The sequence below is a fragment of the Anser brachyrhynchus genome (genome assembly GCF_964034855.1).
Source record: "Anser brachyrhynchus genome assembly, chromosome: 3".
Classification (NCBI taxonomy): Eukaryota; Metazoa; Chordata; class Aves; order Anseriformes; family Anatidae; genus Anser; species Anser brachyrhynchus.
This window is the reverse complement of record NC_137696.1, coordinates 63186519-63209810: the sequence shown is the minus strand read 5'-3', so window position 1 is coordinate 63209810 and position 23292 is coordinate 63186519. Positions and strand designations below refer to the sequence as shown.

General features: G+C 40.2%; 1 protein-coding gene and 1 long non-coding RNA gene across 3 annotated transcripts in view; one reads left to right on the top strand and one right to left on the bottom strand.

The window, feature by feature from the left end:
- The window catches only part of LOC308193398 (uncharacterized protein), a gene marked incomplete at its 5' end in the record, with an annotated part of 251784 nt that overhangs the window by 43412 nt on the left and 185080 nt on the right, over nucleotides 1-23292 (top strand). The window lies entirely within an intron of this gene.
- On the bottom strand, nucleotides 990-4546 carry LOC308193402. The gene is made up of 2 exons (XR_013949604.1): nucleotides 1884-4546; nucleotides 990-1757 (listed from the first exon to the last, which is right to left on the bottom strand). It is a non-coding gene; the product is annotated as an uncharacterized lncRNA (long non-coding RNA).

The following is a 23292-nucleotide window of genomic DNA, read 5'->3' as shown; positions in this document are numbered from 1 at the left end:
GATATTTCAAAGAGAGAAAATTTAATTTTTCTGCAAGTTATTTTTGTATCCCCATATTTGCTTTTGGTCCCATTGCATATTTTAGCTCCTTCACTTAAAAGAGTCTTATTTAGTGAGTCTTAACATATATTCTGGGTGTGCTTCTTCTCTGATTTCTCCTTTTGTTTTTCTCAAACTTCTGGCTTCTGACATAGAGCCTCTAGACCTGAGGTAGCCTCCTTTTCTAATATCCCTATTTGCCCTACAACTCCTGATCTGAACCACTCCTTCATGCACTTTCCTTCCTTTTTCTTTCACATCACTTGCAGTTGTCACTGCATGCTGTTCCCCAGTGCTGTAAAGATGAGAGTTCCAGTTTTGTAGTCTTATCACCTGCATTATTCTTTTAAAGGTGTTCTTTCAAGAAATCCATAAAGTTTTAAAGGTCTAAAGGCCAAACTTGAGAGGAAGATCTGGTAAGGGTGCAAGAGGCTTTGCTATTCTCTCCTTTACTCCACTTTTTTCTTCTTACAATATTTTTTCCATTTGCAGCTTTGCTCCATTAATAGCAGTGAGAACCCCCTGGGACCTGTTTATCTGATCACCCTTATTCTCAAACATTTGGGGTGGAATGAAAGATACCAGATACCATGAACCAGAATCCAGATACCATGAACTCCTGCTGTTGGGCAAAAATCTGACTAACATTATTTTGGTAAAAAACAAAAAGACACCCCCCCCCCAACCCCCGAGGAATTCTGGATTTATTGTACGCTTTTAAATTTAGAAGAAATAAGACATTGAGCATCCCCTTCTTCTAGCTGTTTTTTGGAAGACTTTAAATGGTGGGCTGTGCTGCTGGAGCACTCCTTGTTTCTCACCACCAATTCCCCATGCTGTTTCTCCTCCCCAAGCACACACATGGACACAGGCAAACAACAGTCTAACTGCAACCCTGTTAGCACTGTGAGCAGCTACAGCTTTTTGTTTAACTGTATAATTGCTCTCTGGGTGTTTTTTTTTTTTTTTCTTTCTGTCTCAATTTGTTTCCTTAATAACTAAGACCAGTACATTTAAATTGCCTTTTTTTTTTTTTTTTTTAAACAAGCATACTGGATGTAACAAGATATGAGGCTCAAAACATTAATCATATTAAAACTAATTAAAAACTGCAAAGTTTCTGTGCATTCCAAACACTGGGGGTGGGAGGGGGCGGGGAGGTCTCGGGCTCAGCACTGGCGTTTCCTGAGTGCAAGCAAATGCCTGACACATGGACTTAGCTGAATTCCAAAATGTAGCAAAACAGTGCCTGCATATTTGGCAGAAATCACAACCAGTTCAGGTCAGTGTCTGTTTCAGCAAAAGACGAAGCCCTGCATATAACAGAGGAAAAATAATTTGGAGGAAAATGGGAGGAACAACATGTGACATTCTGTAATTGCAGCACTTCTGTTACCCAAGGAACACCACTCTGCTGCCTCTCTGTAAACACTTCCTCCTATGCAACTGTGTTTGAACAAATTTTTTCATGGGGGGAGGCAGAGGAAGGGGTGAGTAGGAGGTCAGGGCTTTCAAGCTGTTAGGATATGAATGAGCAAGGCTTTTTTTTTTCCTTTTCTTTTCCTTTTTTAAAATTTCTTTTTAAACTACTTCTTTTTAAATGTCAAGTGCTATAAACGTTTTAAGGAGACACCAGTGAGTCCGTGGCAAGGGCAATGTGCAAGCACTGTGGCGAGGCACCAGCCCCTAGGTGGGCAGCCGCAGACCCCGGGAGGCACCTGAAAAAGGGGCAGGGGTGAAGGATGGGTGTGAGTGACCCAGCTCTGCAGAACCATCCCCAAATGCCGGGCACAGGGAGGGCCTGCTGGGAGGGTGGGTGACCCCCTTTAGCCCCATCATCTCACCTGGCTTCCACCTTGCTACCATCAGCATCGGCTGTGGCTCTCGACCACTAGTCCTCCATGCTGGCGTGGGACAGCTCCCGGATGTCTGGGAGCAAGGTGTAACCCAGAAATAATTTAGGAGCAAGCCAGCATTTTCAGCCTTTCCCAGGAAAAGCAAGAGTAGGTCATCTTGATTTAAAATATTGTTTTGGCCATCGTCTTTTCACTCCTTTCTCGAATTTCAGGACATTGTACTGCCTTTGTTGTTGAGGAACTTGATATTTCTTCAGAGATAGGGCTGCATCACTTGTTATTGTAACACTTATTGGTGATAAAGTTCAGTCTAAAAATTAAGCAGCTGCAATGTTGCAGCACAAATTAGTTTAATGTAAGCAGTCAGGAGCAGCTGTTTGGCTCGGGACTCCGGTTCAGCAGTGGGGGAAGGGCCCTGTGATGCTGACAGTGTTTTTTTCTCTACATAAACATTTTCGGCTGTTGCAGCTTTTGTGCCGATCATGTGACAGTGTCCCTAGGCAGATAATTTATTTCTGTAGCTTTCATGAGCAATCATTAACCTTCAGACACCGAGCTTGCTTTCTGCTTTGTGGCATTTGTTATTTTTTTTGGTATCCTAACTAGTTTAATTCACAGAGTGTCAGGAGAAAATTACAACCAATTTATAATAGGCTGTAATGCATAATACTTATGTTTCTATTAAAACAGACCTTGCTTACAAGACCATTCTTACAGCTTAGCTTGTGTTCACGGATCAGAATAATTATTTTCAGTGATGTAAGTGCAGCTGTCATCATGATACTCCCATAGTGTCTTATTCTGAATGCAAAGCCCTTCAGAGCCCTGTTTTGGGACCACCCTTTTGAATTCTCCCTTTGCCAGAGACACTGCAGAGTTTATTGAGATGCAACAGGCTCGGGAGAAAGGGCACAGCATTTATTCTGGCGATTGCTATTCTCCCACCATGACTGGCTGCTGAACAGGTATTGACCGCTGCAGAAAGTGTGTCTAGAGGAGAGGCGAGGCATTACTGATAACAATTATGGCTTGCATCTGTGCTAACTTAGTCTAGGGTTTCAAAGCAGGCTTACGAGATAGGGCTGAATCACAGAGCAGTCACGAATGTTAGAAAAAGACTTAATTTTCATTGCTGTTCATTTTGTTACAGCAAGGGAAACAATAAATTAAGCGACTTTGTCAAGGTCACTGAAGAAATAAATGTCAGGATAGGAATTTCCCCTTCCCTGAGCCTTTTCCACAAGTCTTCTGTGTCTGCCTGAGGAAGATGACAAAAGAGTAAAAAATATACAATCTTGGGCAAAATAACTAAAAAGTAAGCAGTACAAAGGAAAAAAAATATCATAAAAACTGCTGAAAGCCAGGATGACTGCTGACTTACTATGAATAACATTTTCCTTCAGATTTGAATGTGATTTTTGCTTTTATTCACTGTCTCCCTGCCCCATCCTAATTCCTTTTTCTGACTGGTCATTCACTAGCACTAGAAAGTCAATCTTTCTTTTTTCTTTTTCTTTTTAATCAGACAGCCAGATATTGTATTCATATGCTCCTGTGAATAGGTGTAATCTAGCCATACACATTCTTTGGTTTATTTCTCATAGCTTGTATCACAGTGTAATCAGACACTTATGATAGGAGTGCTACCAACATGATGTTGCAGATACAATGGACAAGACAGACACAGGCTGGAAAGGGGCAGGCATGGAGAAGTAGAAAGATTTTTCCAATGCCCCGAGGTAGAAAGGGGACATTACCATAATCTGGTCGATGGAAGAGCGGTAGTAGCCAGATAGCTCAACTATTGCTCTAACCTCTCAGGACTCAGAGGATACTTGGACTGTCCTTTGATCACTCATTAACTGATGAGAAGGGCATGTAAATGGAAGACCAAAACATACACTTAGTCTGAGATGTGCCAGTGGGACCTGCTATATCATCATGTAAAACATAAAAAAGGGTGGACAGATTTTGCTGTCAGTGTCAGGAAAAACATTTCCTTTCTCATTAGTTAAAAATAATAGTCTGAAATTGGTGTTTTAGCGATGTTAGGTTTCTGTGTGGAAAGATGAATGAATGAGTAGCTCACTGTTTGAAACCTCCATCTTTCAAAATGTTTAATGAAAATGAAAGCACAACATATGGTAAATGTGGACTGAAATCAGGGATGAAAAAGCAGAAGCCTGGGACGCTCTACTGAAGGGCAAATAGAACTGCAAAGGGGCTTGGTGTTGTGTTACATTTTTGGATGCATTAAAGTGATTTAGGAGCTATCATCCCATTGACTTTTGACTGGAGTCAGGATGTAACTGCCTAAGTCAATTCAGAAAATGGGAATTAGATTTCTAAGTCATTTTAAGGTGCTTTTGAAATTTTTACCCCTAATCCCAGGGTGATTAATTTGTAGCAAGGTGATTCATTCGTATCTCTCTTGTCTCCAGAAGCTTGAATGACACATTTGAGATGCGCTCTAAAAGCACAGGTAATAGTCAGAGTGCTACCTCAGCTCCTTTAAAAGACAATTAATTTGAATTCATGCTTTTCTTTATATTTAAAGGATTCTGAAAGTAGTAATAGTGCTTTGGAGCTGTTTGGTTTGAACTGTCATTTTCATGCCCTTGCCTTCATTAGGGTCCTTCCACCCCCTCAACCCCCCCCACCCCCTTTTTAAAAATTTTTCTGTAAACAGTCCCCATCCCTTCCCACTGATACCATCAATGCAGCCCCTCTGGTGACTGCAGAAATAGGAGGTCTAATGTAACTGCTCTGGAGCACAGAATGGCTGAGTAGCTTTAGACAAAACCATGTCCAGGAACCTGCTGTGAACTTGTCTCTACCAGTTTGTGCTGGGAACTACAGGTACTTTTGCTGGAGCCACCTCACCGCTGGCAATGCTCAGAAAAAGGGCTGTTCAGACAGACTTAATAAGACAATGCTTTCTTACAGTAAATGCAGGCCACCTGACCTGCTACTTTCTCTAAAGATGAATTAAGACTGATCACTTTGGTATTTCACCAGATTTTGTTAGGATCTTGGTAAGAACACATTGCAGTGTTTTATGAACTTTATTTTTTGTTATTACTGTCCTAAAAGTAATCTACTGTTGAAAAGCTGGAACTGTAGTAGTACTAGTATAGATGTGGTCAATACATTATATACATTATGTGATTTTATTCTAAGATTTTATGGTTTATATACACTGCTGTCTTACACCAGCAACATCATTGCAAAAGTCAGTTGCCATTGCTCCTGTGAAGCTCTGTGTTTCAAGGTGTAACTGAGATTACAAAATCTTTTCTGGAGTAAAATAAAGACTGCCAAGCCTGTCTATGGGAATTCTCAAAAATACTAGAGCTTAGAAGAAATGGCTGACATCAGAAACTCATCTGAATATTCTTGTTGACTGTGCTTTCAAAATTGAAGATCTGATGATCATCATAACTTTACTTTTGTCCTCGTATCCCTGCAACCAAACAGGCTTCTCAAATTAATTTAGAACGCAATGGCTGGCATTAGCTTTACTGCGTGGATTAAGGAAGTCTGGGTTTGCTTGAATGTCTTCAAGGAGAGAAATAGAATAGAGGGAGTGAACACAATATGGGCTTGATTTATGGACTAATATCTCCAACTTTTGACTGTGGAAATTATTTTGCAGAATGATTTGTTTCATGGAGTTTCAGAATAGTCTCACTGAGAGCTACAAAGTCACCTAGCTTCAGTGCTGCAGGCTGGAGAGAATCATGGTCCCAGTGAGCCCTGATGAACCTTTCAGTGCACCAGCACTTGCTGTGACTATACATCTTCCGACGTAAGGATTCCTAACAGCTCCTGAGGAAAACTAGGGACATCCTGGTAACAGGGGAAACATGCCTCCAGGAACGTGCTCTAAAGTTCCTTGTCCTCATTCACATAAGAGTAAGAGAAGGGTAAAGCTTCATCTTGGTCTGGGCTGTGGCACCTGGACTTTTATTTCCTAGATTCCTTACCTGAAAAAAGGGCTGCTAAACATTCAGTCCTTGAGGAATGGAGTCCCTTGTATTGGCAGCAACACTTCCAGGCACTTCTTGCTCACATAGTTGTTTAGGACATTCAGCACTAAGTTAATGAGTGACAGAGATTTCCTGCTTGGTAGCCCAAAACTGTAAAGGATATATCCAGAAGAACTAAGAACTAACACTAAATTTTACCACCGTCAGTTCTTTGAACTTGCCTTTTTTCATACAAGCTGATACAACATGAGTGCATATGTAATACTTAAATATATTCTAAAATAGATCCCACACTGTTTGCAATGCTCTCAGGAGACAATGATAAAACAGATTGCTTCATGCGCTAATGGACAAAGCTCACAAATGGTGACAAACACAAAATAAGAATGTGTATGGAGCACAGTAAACCTGGCCTTTGAGGGATTTGAACTGGCAATTTTTTTTTTCTTGCATTTTTAATCACTTCAAGGAGGGTGGGGGGTGGGGGAATGGAACCCAAACCAACTGATATCCCCCAAAAGCAAACAACACAAAACAAAACCTTAACCCAAAACCCTGCAAAGGAAATAAAGCCACAAGAACATTTTTCACACTAGCTGATTTCAAGGGTTTGGCATACACACAGCAAACCTAGGAATTTTGTAGGTGGCATATACCATTCTCCAGAATGCAAATGCATTGGGCTTTCCTGTGAAGTACACTGTACATATGCTTTAATGTAGTTTTAAGCATTTCTTTATTTTGAGTTTGATTTTTTTTTACCAGCTGTAATCCACTCATTGTTTTCACTGCTGTGCAGTCAATCAGATCCAGAGGCTTCACATTGGAATAATCTCACATCCCAGAATGTGCATGATCTATAAAAGAAGTTGAGTATACATAATTTATTTCCTCAAGAGCAAGGGATAGTTGGAGGGAACAAGATTGTAGTTTGCAAATCAGAAAGTATGTCTCTTATCTGAACTGCAAAACATAAAAGAAGGGTGGGGTTGGCCAGAAACAGGAAGCAAGGATCTAGAAATATATTTTTACACAGTTATTCCCCCCTGAAAATTAACATAGAAAAAAAAAAAACACACAACAAACCAACAACAACAACAAAAAACAACCCGATGGTGTATTAACCAGATGCATTGGATCTTCTGCATAAATTTTACTTTCTCTCTAGTGTACCTGGCCACAGATTTAGGAGTCTGGCTGTAGGCATGAATATTTCTCACCCCCCCCCCCCCTTTTTTTTTTCTTTTCTGAGAAAAGTTGTCAGCTTGAAAGGAGGTATGTTGAGACCAATGCCCTTTTATAGAGCATGTGTTTCAAATAAAAGGATAAATATCTCAGACAAACAGCAGGAAACATCTTTATAATTTCATTAGCTCAATTTAATGTTAATATTAAGCTTCTGAAAAGCATTTGTTCAGTTGTTTGCTGGCAATTTGGTTTCACTTTCTCCCTGTTTAACAGTGGTTGGAAGAGTGTTGTGTTTTTCTTCACGGGGTTTTTCCCCTCTGTTTCCTGCGCAAAAAGAAGGATTTTCAACAAAGTTCTCACAATTTTTATTACTTTTTTTTTTTTTTTTTTAAAAAAAAAGGGGCTTGAGCATTAGAGTTGTTTGTCTTCTGAGAACAGGTGATAAGGAGGAACAATATACATGATGATAGTTAACAATATTACATAAATGCCTTTTACTGCTTTCTCTTGCAATACAGTAGGAGGTCTACCTCACACCATCTATAAATGTTTAATTGATACCTGTTATGAATAACTACTCCAAGAGACAGTGAAACACACAAAATACAGCTAAATGGAGAAAAAGTCCCAGTATCTCCCAATTATAGAAAGTTTCAGAGGGAGGTACAAACATAATTGAGACTCAAGTTGTACATACCCTGTTGTGACCTTCTGCACAGAGGACACATTTGCCCTTTGCTAACTACTTCAGAAAAAATATTTCTGGTGTTGGTCCTGTAGTAAATAAAAGACATTCCTTCTCTTTAAACCTGAACTACTATGTGATCTGTAGCTTCAGCCTGTCAGATTAGTTTTCTTGGAGGGGAAGAATCTGGCATCTGCAAGTTGCTTTCTAAGTGCTTGAGTAGATTTGAGAAATGGGCAGCCATCTACTTGCAGAAAAAATAGTGCTTGAAGAAAAAATAAATTGATTTTCAGATTTCCCATTCAGAATTTAAATAGGAATTCTCTTTGTTTGTGTGCTCAGTACACAGTAAAAATAGGACCTATTACAGCTAATCACTACTTTGAGTTTACATCCAGTTTCTTCACTGAAGCTCAAATTTAGCCTAGTATCTGCCCTGGAAAAGAAATACGTGTATGAGATGAGATGATGGAATTTTATGTAATATAGAATATGCAAGATGGTCCAACCAGGTATAACCAGAAGTAACAGGGTGAAACAGAACAAGGCAAAATCCATGCTGATAATGAGGAAAAATTTCCTAGCAGTGTGGTCTGTTCAGCTGCTGAATGTTCTCCCAAGGGAATGAATTGAACCCTCTGTGCTTTAGTTATTTTAAAACTGAACAAACCAGTCAGGATCATTGTAGGGAGACATTCTTAATTAACAAGAAGAAAGAAAAAATGACCTAATGGATCTTTTTTTTTCCTTCTCCAATGTTCATGATTTATTGTAAGGCAAAACCAGGATTGGCAATAAAATTATGGATTTCCGATTTTCACAGCAATTTCACAGCACTCTTATTCCATAATAATAGAAGTACTTTCCCACTCTGCATTTCCCTCTCTAAACTTTTATGTCTTACTTTTCCTTCAGACGGCTTTTTTTTTTTTAACCTTCTGACTAAGAAGACGTGTCAGGTAGCATAAGTTACTTTAAATAATAATACTTAACAATATCGGTTTGGACCATGTGCCTTCTGATTTTCATCAAAAACTCTTCAGTCAGACCTAAGTGTCAGGGCAGCAGAATTGGGCAAAATGTTACTGCCTGTCCCCATGCTTCTTGAGGGTCATCCTGTGAAGTAAGCAGCTCTGACATATAATGTATGGCAATGGCTTGGGCTCATGTTGACTTCCATGATGTATAAACACATGAGATTTGTCTCAATTTTGTGGTCAGTATTTATGGCTCTTTATACAGTTTCATCATTTCTTCTTCCCATAGAAGCCAGCTTTGAGTAAAGAGGTCTGGGGAAACGCTGCTTCTGCCCCCTGCCCCCTGCTGCCCAGCCCTGTGCTGGGTGCTCCTGCACCTTCTGCCCACGCCTGCCTCAGGCCTGCCTCTATGGATGGTGAACTGGCTCAGGCAAACTGTAACTCAGAAAAAACAAAAGAGATGACTTAGTGTAAGGACAGCAGTGATGGCACATGGATTTTAAAGGCCCGATTCTCTGCAGCTGGCTTTTAAGGTGACAGTGACATGAATTTTGGGTTAATACTGATGTAAAACCAAAGTAGTGCCATGATTGTCCTACTTATTTGAAGTGCTGTACAAATATTTTCCCTTTACTCTTCCTGTACCCCTTCAGCTATGCAACCTTCTTGTTGCTTTACCGAAAGACTTATTGGTTGAAGTAAAATGCAGGAAGTTGTAGCTGTTTTGTTACAGTTATACAACAAGGTTGGACAAGTTGTATTGAAGCCAGCACTATAAAAGCAGCCCCAGATAAGCTTGTGAGTGCTATGACCAAGATGACTAGAGTAGAAAATGGAGAGAGACACGGTGCTAATGTATTTATTAGTGATTTACTGAGATGAATGTTCATCCCAAGAGTTAATCCAGCAATATCCAAACCACTGTAATTATCCTTGCACAAAGGCTCTCTATTATTTGCCTGTTAAATAACAAAGCCTTTTCATTACCTGGCATTGACATAACTTTAGCTGTATTTGTAGGTAGACAGTGAACAAGCTTCCCCTATTTGTGGGGGATGGGATATTATGGGATGAACCCCCACTCCAAAAAAACAAACCAAAACAAAAGAGAAAAAAAACAAACAGCAGAGTACAAATGGGATGTCCAGACATTTCTTTGAATAAAAATGAGTAGTACTGCTAACATGCCAAATTGGCTGTACCACAAATGGCTAAAATCTTATGAATGGTACAAAAACACAAGCGAGCAAACTCATATCTCACACAGAAATGAAAATGTAGAAATACTGGCCACAAGAACGTAACCATATTAAAATTGGGAAGGAATCCAAAATCTGCGGTAGCTCTCTAATCTGCGACATAAGAGCGAGGATTTTCATTATGCTTTGCATTCCACATACGGCTTTGCTTTGGAGCTCTTATGCAATTGGTGATGCAGTAAAACCATTGTATTCATAATAATTTCAAAGATGTGGATGCTTCCAGGGTTTGACCTATTTTACCACTCATGCATTATACACCGTATAAAGCTACTCTTATAAGGCAGACTCATTAGTACTTAAAATGTATCTGTTTGCTGCTGTCCTTTTTCTCTGCAAGGCTGATCAGTTTTTTACAATTCTAAATTAATTATTATTTTTTTTAATCCAATAGTTTATGTTTATGTGTATCAATGGAAACTGGCTATGCACATTTCAAGGCAGAGGTTAGCCCACAAAGGTATTATAAGGAGTTACAACTTTTATTAGCCCATAGCAAATAATAATTCTGGTAAGGGTTTCTTAATACAATTCTAAATACTCCCTTGCATTTTCTGATATTTTTATAAACACATATCTGCAGTCATTATCTCTAGAGTAACAACGCAACTGCTTTTTTTTTTTTTTTTTAGGCCCTAATTCAACTAAATTCCTTTTTTTTAAATTTTATTTTTTTTTTTTTTTAATTTTTTCCCAGTGGGATGAAGCCTTCTCCAGTTAAGTATATGTTTGAGACCTATTAATGTCTACAGGACTTAAACATTGCTCTGTTACAGTAAGGTGCAAATATCTTCCTGAACATTAGTGCAATGCCTCAGGAACTTTCTATGAGCCAGAAGGGGAATTTTGTGTGCCATAGTTTCCATAGTAAGGACAAATCTTCCTGCTTCTTTTTGAACTATGCTAAATTGTAATAAACTCTTTAAAGAATTAATATCTGATCTCTAAACATTGTAGTTTATGTAGTGGAGATGCTGAAAATAGGCTCAGGACAAAAGTTAGTTTGCAGTAGTGGGGGAAGCTAATTCATACTGCCCTTTCCTGCTGCCTCCTCCACGGTGATTTTGTTTTCTGTGGGTCACAATCTTCCCCTTTCTGTGAAAAAAATGGGTTAATCTCTGTGAAGCACCTGCAGAACAAAAGCTCTGATGTCCACAAAATCTTCCAACTCTCCCAGCTGCACCAGTAGCACTGGTGTTGAGGTCTTCCCTTTACCTGCTGGAGGGAGAGAGGTACCTCAATGTCCCATCACTCTTTTTGACCCTTCTGACTCTTTTTTCAAGCTGTTGGGAGGGGGAAGCCATGTACTACTGAAGAAGACCATAGACTGATTGCTTTGGTGTCAGGAGACCCAGGGCAGATAACTGGATGTATTTGGAGGTGAATCAGGGAAGGATCGAGGCTTTCATTGCTTCACAATTCTGATCTTACTCCTTGGGTCTGGTTTGATGTGGACTGTGTTTCTCCAGCTGTCTCTGGGCTCTTGAGGGCTTTGGGGCCAAACTGTGGTCTTTAATGAGAAATTAAATGAAACCTTTGCTGTTTTCTCTGACCTGCCACAAATAAGAGGAAAATGAAAACAGAGGCAAGAGTCAATCAGCCAGTGATTACATTAAAGAAAATAGTTCTCTGCAGAAACCATGAAAGAAAAAACAGACTGGGTGCTGGGACTGAAGAAAGGAAAACAAGACTAGTGGGATTTTGAGGTCTTTTACTTTATTTTGATCCTTTCATAGTGTATTTTAAATTCACAAATAGTGGAATAAAACAAAATAAAACTCTGCTAAATGATCTTGAGCCCTCAAGCCTCAATCAAAAAATAAACACTATAATACTTTTAAAAGGAATTAGTAATGCACAGTTATATTATTCCATGTTTAAAAATAAAGCTGTTGAATAAATGAACAATACCTTGGCTGAAAAGTATTTCAGCTGAAGAGTGAAATCCCTGCAGAGAGTGATCTGTGAGATTCTGCAGGAAATCTGCATTACAATACACCATTTCCATTTCCAGGGAGGGACTCACAGAAGGACACATGGAGGAGAAAAAAGAAATGAAAAAGCCCCAGTCCTTTATGCCTAGGTTGTAGGGGGCCTTGGCCCATCATTCTCATGCTAAACAGTTACTTTTTCTACAGGTACCCAACTGAAATGGGAATATTTTTTTTTTTTTTTCAAGGAATAGTGAATGTGAAAAAAGGCTAACAGAATTGGTTATTTCGTTAAAGAAAACCATCTCCATAGCTCACCCAGCTACAGCAGAGACAAGTTTACCTCTCCATCTTGCTGTAAATGAAGCAAGGAGTGTGTCCAAATGTGGTAAGCACAGCTCTTTGTCTGGGGTTCCTTCACTCCAGCTGCTTCACTTTTTGTTATTAATTAAATATCTGTACAGTGGAGGACAAATTTCTAGCTAGAACATTACCCACTGGTCAACCAGCCCATGTGGGATAGGGGCTGGCTGCCCCTATCTGAAGGTTAGTATTCATCTGTGTGTGGAAAAAACTTACTCAGGGCTGTTTTCCTTTTGCTGCAGAATGGGACAATTTGTCAAATCTCAGTTAAATTTGTGGGATAGGAAAAAATAAAAGCCAGCAAGTGGAAGAAAAAGGAATAAAATTCCTGGCTTCTAGTTCTCAGGTTATTAAGCAAGCCATAGCACAGTGTGACTAGGTCACTGGTATTAGCATGTTCATGTGGTTACATTGGTGGAGGATAACAATAAACATATAGTGCTGTTCACAACACCGGCAGCATACATAGAAAACGGTTCAGCAGACGGAAGGAACGGGCCCATCAGATGCACAAATCTATTTGTTGCAGTCCCTACCATAACTAACAAAAAGGGCTGCTACCCTGTTGTAGCAGCTGAAGACAGTCCAAGCTGATGTTAGGTTTCTCTTTCCTTAATGTATCATTACAAAGAAAATATCTTCTGCTTGGGCATATATTTAAAAGAAAAAAAAAAACACAGAACAATCAGCATCTGGTTATTTCTCCCAATCAGAGGTTTGTGGTGATCCCAAAAGACACAAAAAGTTGCCCATAACCTTCACTCCTGGAAAGCGCTGAAGGTCAGTTACAAGCATTTCCTATGTTACCTCCTAGAGTGCCATCTTTTGCTTGTAATTCACCGTGGCTCTGTACAGTTCCAAAATAGGATCTAATTAGAGATATAATCATTTGAAATTTCTGCATTTTCACATACGCAAATATATGCCTTCATACATGCATTTATTTACACATACACACACACTGTTACATGTTCTTATGTATGTGCATATATCTATGAATTTGAGTATTTATGTTTGTGCGAGTGACTGCATGAAAGCAAACATTTCAAATATGTGTGTATGTGAGGAGGGAGGTTTAAAGGTATACCTTACATGGTAGAAAATACACTGCTTCATAAATCACAGAAAGAATTCCAACTCTAAATTAAAGTATGCTCCAGAAAGAGCAATTATGGTCCCTAAAAAGTTTCTGTTAAATTCATGAGACAGCATACAATTTTATTCATGTTATCATCTACGGTTGCCTGAAAGTGTAAAAAAAAAGCTTAACCACTAGCAGAGAAATGTTCAAAATACTATCAAAGGAGTGGCAAAGGTCAGTTCTATTGCTTGCCTTTTTATGAGTTTCATTTCTGTCTTTTTTTTTTCTCATTGCAGTTTGTTTGTGTACATTGCTAAACGTTAATGGAAGAAAATATGAGGGGGCAAAATAAATATAAAGAAACACACTGCTGTTCAACAGTGCTGAGCTGGTATTTCCATGAATGATGTTAGACTCGTGTTCAGAATAAAAATTTGGAAAGTCCACAAACAGAAGGTTGCAGCTGTGCTTTTCTCCTTTTCTTTCCCTTTTACACTGAATGCATTTTAAAATTAACATCTATTTCTGTTCAGTCAGATAAAGGTGTTATCATTAAGCACAGCAGTACTGATTCTGTGAGGTACAGAAAGGAGATGCCATGAAACAGCTGGACTGTACGTTTTCTTTGGTACTGTAGATGGCCCATTGCTGTGTGCACATGCTTTTGTTTGTGCAAGTTCAAATTCCAAACTTGCTTGCTTAACCCCTGTAATAATAGTAACTGATTAGGCTTTAACAAAGCAAATAGCAACATTTCCATATGCAGGTGCCTAACATCAGGCACAGAAGCCCCAGTTGAGATCCCAAGGAAAAAGGCGTCATTTTGCAGAGGCAGCAAGCATTTGCAGTTCTTGTTGAATTCAGTTGTGGCAGCATGTCCTCAGTATCACTGAGAAGGAGAAGCCCTTAACTCTGGTTAATCAGTTGAAATATTATCTTGATCTTCTCAGTAAAGTGCCTTAAATTCAGATGAGATTTTCTTGCTTAGTACCAGGCTTAACAAAGTGTATAAATAAATACTTAGGTAAAAGGCAAGACTAAAGATAATCAGATTCTTAAGTGCTTTGCTGTATAAGGGTACATCTTTAGTATTTCCTTGAGTCAGTTCCTAATCGTCTGCTATGCCCGTCTTTAAATGAGATTTACAGATGTTTTGGCAATGCTGAAATGCCAATGTTTCTCTGGTCACCTCTACTTTTTGTTGTAAGCTTACTTTCTACCTTCATACTCCTTCAAGAATTAAAGAAAACTCCATGTAAATTATAAGCATAGTCCCTGAAGGAAAAGTTTATTCTTTGAAATATCAAAAAGACATTAGAAGTAAAATATTATGGATAAGTTGACCTCTGTAAAAAAAAAAAAAAAAAAAGTATTCCCGTTTCTGCACAAAATACCATTCAGCAGGTGACAGCACGGGTATTTCAGTCCTCTTAATTGCCCACTGAATTGCAAAGGTACCAAAGTGAAAAATGTAGAAGCAGAGACATTACCATTAGTGGCTGCACTTCCTGTGCAGATGCAGAGATGACACCAAGTGAAGCTAGTGCAAAAAGCAGGCAACCCTTGCCCCTCTGCAGACATGGCACTGTTGATGAAAGTGCTGTCAGAGGTCATTGCAGACATTGTAGAGGATGGGATCATTAGTTGAAACAATGATGTCCATGTTACTGGACCATACTAGAGTGCCACCTGGTCTCAGCTGTGCTTCCAGGACCATAGCAAAAACAGGTAACAAGGTATTGTATGCAAATACATGGCTTTGGGCAGTGCTCGTATCTGACATGGCCACGGAGTTAGGAAGGGAAGGTCTACCCACAGCTTTTTACAGTTTTCAAGTCTGTGGTCTGTGATTCCGGCCCATTATTTCTCCAGCTTGTTGAGTGAGCTGTCACCGGCTTCTTTGAAGATAGCTGGCATTTTTGTCTCTCATTTCTCCATTTTTTTGATTTCTGCACAAAGGTATCAGTTAAGTTCCACTATCGTTGTTTCATTGCAGGTATGAGAAGGACATAGGAAAATCAACGGCTTGATTTCTAACAATAAACATACTTCTAGTACAATATTGAGGTTTATTTTTATTTTATTTTTTTTTAACTCGAAAATGCTTACTTTTGTAAATTTCTCTGTTCTCCTTGGCTGATTCAGTTCAGATCAGAATTAATGGTTGCATATTAACAGCATGGTGGCTGTTTTTGCACTATTTCTATTTCCAACAAGGAGATGAAAATTCCTGAAATCTCCTTGTACTGAACAGTCCTATGAGATTCCCAACACAATTTTTCAGATCAAAAAGTGTAAACCTCCTGCATCTTAGATATTTATACCAATTGGGCCAATGCTAGAATCTCTAGGTTCATGTTGTAGACAAGAACAAAATACTGAAAACTCCAGTCTAGTGATGTAAATTGCTTGCCTAGTAGTAACAGTGTATTTCAAGCAGTTTTCATATTTATTTCACCTACAGAAAAGGTTAGATATGGGCAGGAAACATTTTCCCAGCCTTATAAAACTGTTTATGGTTTCAAGTGTTTTTCCCACTGGAACAAACCCAAAATCCTTTTAAAGTTTTTCACAGAGAGAAAACAGATTGCTGAATACGCAAGAACCTTCTTGTAGTGCATTAAACCAGGGACCTTACACATACTAGAGTACCAACTAGGCTGGAATTTGTGTATTTGAATTCTGGGCAATCTAGGTAAGAATCTGTAGAACTAATGTTTTCTGTTGCTAGAGCTTTTATGAGTAAATAAATGGGGAGACAAATATACCTGAAAATCACTGTTTGTGTCCCCAAATGGGTTGGAGGCCAGTAGCGGATATTATCATGTATTGCACAGACCGTTCCCTCTGTGCAGAACCAGACTTCTGTCTTTACTGGCTACCTCCCTAGCCAGTAGGTAGGAATGACACATTTCATTGCTAACCTAGAATAAAGGTATCAGAAAAGCAACATTTGCTTTCACTTGGTCCTGGCCTGTGTTCAGCTCTAATTTCTGTCGTGAACTAAACCCCAATTCCTTACATTAGCATTGGCTGCTGACACTGTTGTCTTCTCCCTTCTGACCTGCAAACACTGGCCTAGGCCAGTCAACCTCCCTTCCTACCAATATATCTATGAGCATGTATTTAAAGAAAAAAAAATTAATTCTCTGTTTGCCCCCCAGTAAAATAGTTTTGTCTGACTGCATTTCTCAGGCCTTTTTGAAAGGGACTTTCCTTTAACTGTGACTTGTGCAAGCAACTACATGCACCATTTCTGTTTGATAAACAGTAAAAATAAGGCTAAAATTAAAACATTCTTCTTGTCAACATATGTAGCTGGAGTGCTGAAGGCTGTTCTGCTGGTAGTGAGGGATCTTGCACACATTTATTTATCTGGTTAAACTTTGTGGCTCATCTTTAAAGCCACAACTTCTCAACCCCAAGCAGCAGAGAACGAATAAAGGCAGATGGTCCAATGAAGCAGGAAGACTGGCTATAAAAAGCTCAGCCCTCCAATAATGCTTCAGCCTCCCAAATTTTCCATACAAATCTCTCCATTTTGCCTTCCAGAGGCTCACAATTAAAATTCTATTCTGCCTGTCTAATCAAGACAGCAAATCTATTGAATTGCATAATGCAAGGGATAATCAACGAAGGATGTGACATGAATCCATTTTTCTTTACAGGTAGAAAATGAAATATTTTCTCTCCTTCCCTGAAAATAGTTGGGTGGATGAGGACTTCCCCTCTGCCCTGTCTTCTCCCTCTCCTCATTCCTTTCTACCTTCGCAGAGCTGCTCTGCTCACCAGGCAGGAGCAGCATCAAGGGAGCAAGTTGCTCTGTCTCGGCGTTGTCAGTGCCTTACTGGTTGGGGAGAGGCACTGCAGGTAGCTCTGGACACAAGTCAATTTAATTGGTGGTGTTAATCTCCTCGCTGCCCACCCCAGTACCAAAGGTCATTTTTCCAGTCACAGGGAGAACTGAATAAAATGTGTATCTGCTCCCTAGGTGCCATGGTTAAGCCCTGTTTATTAATATACTCTGAAATCCCTTCTGCATCTCCTCTAATACACATTTGCATCCTTCAGGGCTGGTCTGGGCTGTTGAGAAGAAAGCAGGGGTCTGCAGGATCTGCATCTGCAGTCTGGCTTCTCATAAAGCATGCTTAGCAAAGAGTCCAAATTCAACCCTGCAGCATGGTGCTCCTATTAAGCAGTTCAAAGAGGAGCTGTGTGTGCTTACACCGTGATGGAAATTAGCACCTGCCTTTCCTCTCACTAGTGAATCCCTGTGCATCAAGGTGAATGTGCAGACTGCTTTTGCGTAAAGTCAGACAGAGAATCAACCCAATTGGGCTGAATTGGTTTGTAACCCAATCATGCTTAATTCAGTTACAGGAAAAACAAGGCCAGTGGAGTTTCAACCTTGCTCCTGTGCAGCATCAGGAATCTGATTTGTGCCGATCTCATAATCGGGTGCAGGCAACAAGGAAAACAAGTCCTTGCCGTGGTTTCTTTACTGAGCCTTACAAACCACATCTGATAAGCTATATAATTTGCTACAGCAATTTGTGCCAAAAATAAAAGGCACAGTCCTACAGTGCAGCACGTTTCTGAGAAAAACAGAACCCCACCCCTTCCCTTTGTACCCTTTGTAGCATCTCTCTTTCTCTTGCTTTTGCTTTCTCAGTAAGGGTTAGCCCCTCTCTCCCATCCCCACTGATGGACTCCATGCCTCAGTCAGCACACATCGCACATCGCCTGAGCTGCTCCCCAAACTGCTTTGCCTAAATCTGGAGGATTAGCCGAGGCAATGGCACTGGCAGGCTTAGGAAATTATGATAGTAACAAGATGACTTAAACAGAAAAGGGCCCTTTCTTGGCTGAGTGGCCCTGCTAAGAGGGAAGGGAGCTGAAGATCTTTTAAATCATCAAGCAATAAGCTACACAACTATTTCTAAAAATGAGGGGTTGTGTTGTTGTTGATTTGGAGTTATTCTAAACTTGTAAGAAATGTGTCCTTTTTTAGTTCAGTGACCAGAAAAGGAACTAGTTCTTCAAGTGTGTTTTACATAGTATGCCCCCAATGGAGAAAAATATTCCTATGCTTTTTTTGGGTTTGTTTTTTCTTGTCCTGCTGCTTACAGAGAGAGAGGAAAAAAAACAAACAACACAAAGTTCTGAAGAATGCAGGCTGTCAGCTATGCTGTGAAATAACTTGGAGGTTAAAAGTGAATCACTGCAGTATGTTTTCTAATTTGGATTTTGCCAAGGTTACCTTAAAAACCCAAATGCTTTTTGCAGTGTTTACAGCAAAAAACTGCAGATGTGCTTCTTGGTTATTAAAAGGAAAGCATCTGAGAAGGAGGTGGGCTAGGAGGAAAGGAGAATGAAAGGTCAATTATTTTAATTCTACCTCACCGAATTCCAAAGTTTGAAAGGATATATTTGCTTGAAAGGTCATGCTATGGAAGGTGAGCACCCTGAATGCAGCCTGCTCGGGAGGTTTACAGTGGAATAAACAAAAAGGTAACTTGCCGGGATGTTTGTGTGTCAAAGGGACAAAAAACCTGCATTTCTTTTCAAAGCCTCTCAGCCCTGTGCAAACTCACTGGAATCAGTGCTGGAGTTTAAAGGCAGCAGGCTGGTGTTTGCTTTAACTTTCATATAAAAGCCCAATCCAGAAGCCAACATGATTTTACTTCTTGCTGAAAGGAACTGAAGGAGTGAGCAGTAGGCTTCGTATCAGAGGAGTACTTAAAACTTGCAGTGCTTGTGCTTTAGTTCATACTGTGTTCCCTTGAATATAAAATCCTAGAAAAACAAGTGCTGGGCACAAAACTATGCAATGCTGGCTTAGATTTATATGGCATGATGAAATCCTGCTGCTGATAGTTCTGAGGCCAAATATATCATCTTTTGGTCCACTGCTTGTACAGCACATAGAACAATACACTCCTAATTTATAACTAAGTTATGACTAGTGTATCTGAGCACTGCTAGAGTACAACAGTGAATGTTGGTAATATTGTTTGTTCTGTTAAAGTTACCCAGAAGGATGTGAGACCCTTCATGGAATGAAGAAAGCCTTAATTTAAAACCCACTTCTCCCCTCCTTCCTCTCTCTCTCCAGCCAGTTTTTCCTTAATGCATTAATGCGTTTTAACTATACAGTACTACTGGAAGGAAGGAAAGTTCTTATGGGGCAAATGACTGAGGCACACAACAGAATAAGTGACTTATACAAGGTCATGCAGGAAATCTGATGCCGAGCCAAGAACAGAACGTAAGTTTCTTGAGTTCCAGTCAAGTGCTTTGTCCATTTACCCATTCTCCTATTTGCTTGCCTAAACCAAATAAACAACTGCAGCCACACACATACACACACATGCAAACATGCATGTGCACACCTTACTTTACAAGGCAATATGCCTGCCAACTGAAATGTTTGGAAGCAGCAGGCAAAATATGCTCAGGTACCTTCAGGTTTAGCTGCAGTGTCTATGTGTATGTATGCATGCTGCATAATCAGAATCAACAGGTTTTAAAACTGCAGCACACTGAGCATGTGAAGTACAATCTGAAAAGATTTCCATTCAGCAGCATTTTGGTGCGATACAGTTCAGCCCAGAAATAAAGCACACCAGATTTGAAGTTCCTTCCCCCAAGCATATGGGCACAAGGGCTGTCAAAGGAATCATCACTAGACTATTTTAACAAGAGAAACAGCCAATTCACCCTTTGCCTCGTCTTCAGAAATCTTTACTTAGGCTGAAAAGTAGCATGAACATTGTCAGATGAACCATTAAAGTCTGGCAGACACAAGCAGTGGTAAACAGGATTGTATAATGGTGTCAGCAGCTTTAGGAATAACTGCTGCTACCCAGCCCGTATTTAATCCTACTGCAATCTTGACTCTGTGATTAGGCTCTACTCCTGTGTCCCTGCAAACCAGGGATAGTTGAGATTTTGTATCCGCCTTAAATGAGAGCAGGATCAGGCCTTGAAGAAAGAGGCTCTTATTTTTTTGCAAAGCTGCACTCAATGAGAATGTTTTGGAAATACATCAGCATGACCTTTCAGCAATGTGCCAAAAAAATGGGAAAAAAAGGAAAGACTTTGGGAACTGCCAACCAGGAAACATTGTTTTGTTTGTTTAAAAAAGAAAATCAGAAACCCGTCCAAGAATTTTTGTGTAAGTTAGAGGCTAAGTCACTCTCCTTTATAATCACTCTTCTTTTTCTGGATACTGTATTTGCAGTGAGGGTAGATAAAATCTGGCAACAGGCTCATTGGCTCTGTGTTTGGATTCAGTCCCCTTGACACTCATCTGCCTCCATAAACTTTCATCTCCTAAACCCAAAGCAAGTTCACCCAGGAAAGAAGAAAAAAAGAGGGAAGGGGGTGGGGAGGAGGCTGGCAAACTGCACAATAAAAATCCAAATTGCAGCTTCTGCCATTTCTCAATGAAGGAAATGTTAGCAATGGCCAAGAAGTGCAATAAAATGCCATAAATCACCTAGCTTTTATTTCCTGCATGGGAACCCAACATATGGATGAAGTTCTGGCAATTTCGAGATACACATAGGCTTTGCAAGTGTGTTATTTCACTGGGCTGTGTTGCACTGAGTGCTTTCCTAACACTTGCAGAAAGTAAATTGAATCGAGACCGAGAGGTGAAGAGCTGTATACACTACTCCTTCACCCGCTGCCTCTCCCCCCCTTTCCCATCCCCTCTCCCTTCCCCCTCGCTGGCTGCTTTGCAGCGTCAGCCCTCTCCATGCCTGAGCAGCTCCCTACCAGCGATGGAAACCCCCTCCTCAGAAGGCAGAGGCCTTCTGCAAAGCCATCGTGTTTGGCTGTCCTGAATGTGCTCCCGGTGCATTTCTTATTCTCATGCTTCACCCTGTTTACATTCCAGCTTGCTTCTCATTTTCCATGGGAAAGAAAAAGATACTAGCAGGTAACAAGGGGCCCTTTAAATATTTCCTGATTCCTGCTTGTTAATTCGACCCTGAAACATACTGCATTTTACAGGGGTTTGCAACACAATGTGCTTTTAATAGCAGCATAACTCTTATAGAAGTTTTGTGCTAAAGTGAAAAAAAGTTCAAAGTAAATTATATATTCTTTTATTGTTAATTGCTAATGTAAATTTGAATAACTCCTATTTTGTTAAATATAAGCCAGTCTGACACACCCAGTCTTCGAATTTTACTTAGAGCTTAGTAATTTTTCTTATGCAGCTGTTCAAAGGGATAGTGTCATTTAGTTTAGACCCCGCTTTAATTCACTTTAAAGCTTATTCTAATTTCATAAGGAATTATATATCCCTTATTTTATTTTAAAAGTACCTGACCTCACAGAGTAATAAAAAAAAAATCCCCAACAGCCAATGTTTATATAGGACCTATTAAAACACTCCCCAACATTTTATGCCCCCTCTAGCTTTACAGCTGCAATCACCTAACAAGTGCTGAGCCAAATTCTGCCTCTGTGGCACATACACAGCCAGGCTCTCACTGACCTTAATGAGAGCTCCATGCATTCATCTGAGGGCAGAATTTGACCCATTTTTTTCCCCCCCAGAATTGTAAGGGGCTCAGATGCACCTTCTTGCCCCTATTTTGCTTTGCTGATGGATGAATGCAGTGCACTAGCACAAACAATCACAGTACAGATTCTAGACATAAATGCAGTGTTAATTTCAAGGTCTATTAGCAACACCACGAAAAAAAAAAAAGTAAAATAAATGTTTGACAGGCCAAAATCTGCAGGGGAAAAGAAAACATTATTCTCAGGCTTCAGGGAGGTTATTATTACAAACAATGGAGAATCAATAAATTATATTTAACACTATTAAAAGCACTTGACAGTGTTCCTTGGAGTGAGCACACCGCGGCTCTGGACACGGTGTGACTGCAGCCTGCGCGCCTGCCGCTCACTCGCTCCCTCTCCATCAGGTCAGGTCGAGAACAACCCGCGGAGCATTCTTGGAAGAGCTGCTGGAAAGCGCTCTGTGCTGAACGCACACACATTAATAACTGAAACACTGCCTTTTATTCCACCCCCCCCCCCCCCCCCCCCCGAGCTTGTTATGCTTAATTTCTGAGTTGGTGAAGTGGGCCGGTGCGCGCTCTCAGTTGTTTTTTTTCATTTGAAAGCAAGTGGAAAGACAAAAGCAAACAGGGTTTTGGCTACGAACGGATGACCTGCCTTGTAAAGAATTTAAGTCTTTTAACTTCAGAGGGGAATGAGGCAGGAATGCTGTTTGTACCAGAAAACTAACAGGGAGAAGGAAGGGGGGAGGGAAGCGGCATCTTCCTCCTATCACTTCGGTGCTTTCAGAGATTGCCGTTTCCCAGAACTACCTCTCCAGCAGGATAATATAATTATTAGCAGCTGTTAAAACAAACAACAAACAAAAACAAGAAGCACGCACCAGGACTGGCGTGTCTGCACATGCCTGAATGCTCTGACCGTTACGCTGAGAACTTCAGAGGAGGCCCCATTTTCCCACACCGCCGCTCATGTGCGGGCCTGGTAGGACCAGAGCGTGGCAAGGCAGAATGAAAACAGCAGCCAGAGGCATTTATTTTAGGCCATTCATGTTATGAATGCTGAACACTCCTCCGTTTGATGAGCTGAGCATTGATTCTTTTGCTTCTCAAACACAGTTCCCCATAAACAAAGGGCAGAAAAGATGACTTACTTCAGATTTAGAGAAACACCCGGGCACAAATACAACAGCAGAAGGGACAAACGTAGAAATTTCCATGCTGGGCAGAGAGGGAGAGAAAGAGGTTAAGCTGTTGCCTTCTCTCCTGACTTTAAAAATCACACAACCGATATGATTTCTGATACATATCTTTTGTTGTCATTTGGTTCCCTTCCTGGGATCACGTGGGTGATGCAGATCTTTCCCCCTTTCTCTTAGTTTTT